Source organism: Tupaia chinensis, unplaced genomic scaffold (assembly GCF_000334495.1).
Source record: "Tupaia chinensis unplaced genomic scaffold, TupChi_1.0 Scaffold143906_1, whole genome shotgun sequence".
In the NCBI taxonomy this organism is placed as follows: domain Eukaryota; kingdom Metazoa; phylum Chordata; class Mammalia; order Scandentia; family Tupaiidae; genus Tupaia; species Tupaia belangeri.
The window spans coordinates 1,609,959-1,612,337 of record NW_006203757.1 but is presented as its reverse complement, the minus strand read 5'-3'; the positions used below and the strand labels follow the sequence as shown (position 1 = coordinate 1,612,337).

Below are 2,379 nucleotides of genomic sequence, written 5' to 3'. Positions count from 1 at the left end.
AAATAAATAAATAAATAAATAAATAAATAAATAAATAAATAAATAAAATTAATTTAAGTAAAATGATTCTTTTTTAAAAAAAGAAGCCATGTCCTTTTCTTATTCACTTAAACTGTAAACATTATAATGAGGCCTAAATATGTACACACATAAGTGCTATCTATAACTATTACATAAAATAAAAATTTTAAATTAATTATAAATAAAACAATCTCTATAAAATTCAGTTTAATGTTAAGTGAAATGGATTACATGTGGCTGAACTAAATTGTTATTTTTTTGGCAATTTCTCTTGTAAAATATACAGTGAAAATTCTTTGAGGTTAGCATGCAAAAAAAGTGTTTTTTGCCATGTATTGATTTCTTCCGCTTCTATTCATAGTATTGCAATATCTTCTGTTCATTTGAGCTGTCATCACTTTGCTTGAAGACGTCATTTACTTTTTAATCTTTGTTTTTTATTCTCACACTTAAACACTAATGTACTCTCATGTTAGGTCCAAGTTAAGATAATTACCAAGATAATTCAGGATATTCTACTGTGATTTTTAAAAATTTAAAGTGAAAATGCAGACTCTTAATGTTCTTCTAAAGAGTTCTTGTGCTCTCGTGAATATAGCAATAGATCCATAGATTATTATAGTTTGAAAAATACTAGATATACTATTTTGCTTTTCAATATGTTCATATTCATTTTTTAAATGACTTATTTTGGAATTTAATAATAATCATCATTCCACTTGATCTTCTCAGTTGGTTTTTAGCTTTACTTAATGATCACTCTCTAGTTTACATCCTTGTTTTAAGAATTTACCTTACATTAGTATTCTACCATTTTGCACACAATCTGAGCACTTTAAATATCCACTTATCCCTGCCCATTATGCTATTGTTGCCATTTATTTTACTTCTACATATGTCATAAACACCACAATATATAGTTATTTTTTACTTTAGGTATTAGTATTTGAAAAAAAAAAAAAAAAAAAACCCTCCCACATATTGGTTTAGTGCCTTGTATTCGCATCCCCCCCAACAGATTAATGTGCTTTCATCTGGAGTCTTCTCTTTTAACTAAAGAACTTCCTTTAGTCTTTTTCATGTGCATGTGGGTTTCTGGCAACAGCTTCCTCAGCTTTTATTTGTTTGAAAATGTCTTTACTTAGTCTTCATTTTTGAAGAATATTTTCACTGCACACAGAATTCTCTACCAGCAAGGTCATTTCCCCACCCAAAGCCCTCAGCTCCTACTCCAGCATTTAAAGATTCTGTTCTCTTGGCTCCTGGTTTTTGTTGTTCTTAGAAATCAGATATTTTTGGTGCCAGCATGTGGTGTAGTGGTTAAGGCACTGGACACTCCCACATGGCTGACCATGGTTTGAGTCCCAGACCTGGCCGCTTACTTTCTCACTTTCTCTCCTGCTCTGTGTTTCTCTCTGATCAAATTAAAATGAATAAAATTAAAATAAATAATTCTTACAAAAACAGGTATTTTTAATTTATACTTCTGTAAATATAATTTATTTTTTCTCTCTGGCTATTATTAATATTTTCTTTATTTCCTTAATTTTTGAGCAGTGAGACTGTGCACCTAGTGTTTTGTTCAGTAGTTATCTTGCTTGGGATTTGCTATGTTTCCTGAGTCTGTGGATTACTGTGTTTTGCCAGAAAGTTTTCAGTAATTATCTTTTATTTATTTATTTATTTATTTTTAAGAGAGATTTTTGCTACAGGGTGTGTGTGCTTGCCAGAGAGAGAGAGAGAGTGACAGAGAGACAGAATGCAAGAAATCACCACCTTGGGGGCTGGCCACACTGCAATCTCTTCTCCGTTCTCCTCTCAGAATTTTGGGCATGCATGTACATGCACCTGGCACATGCATGCACAGCCACCAGGTCTGGGATGTGAACCACATTCAGCTGTGTGGGAGTCCAATGATGTAACCATTATGCTATCTCCTGGTCCTTGTCAGTAATTATATATATATATATTTTTTTTTTTTGAGAGTTTTTTTCATCGCTATAGGGCGTGGGCGCTCGCCAGACAGACAGAGAGAGACATAGAGACAGAAAGCGAGAAATCCCCCCCCACGGGGGATGGTCACGCCACAATCCCTTCTCCTCCATTCTCCTCTCGGGATCTTGGGCACACGCGCCTGGCATGAGTTCTAAGCCACCAGGTCCAGGACGCAAACCGCGGTCAACTACGTGGGAGTCCAGCGACATAGCCATCACACTAACTGCTGGTTCCCCTTGTCAGTAATTATCTTTAAAATCACTCTCTTTTTTTAAATACCAGAGGGTATGTGTGTGCACCAGAGAGAGAGAGAGAGAGAGATTAACACACAACCCCCCCCCCCCCACAAAAGGGCACCGCACC

The 2,379-nt window shown here is 35.1% G+C and overlaps 1 protein-coding gene across 1 annotated transcript in view; it reads left to right on the top strand.

Moving 5' to 3' along the window:
- The window catches only part of DNAH12 (dynein axonemal heavy chain 12), a 209,317-nt gene that overhangs the window by 84,951 nt on the left and 121,987 nt on the right, over positions 1–2,379 (top strand). The window lies entirely within an intron of this gene.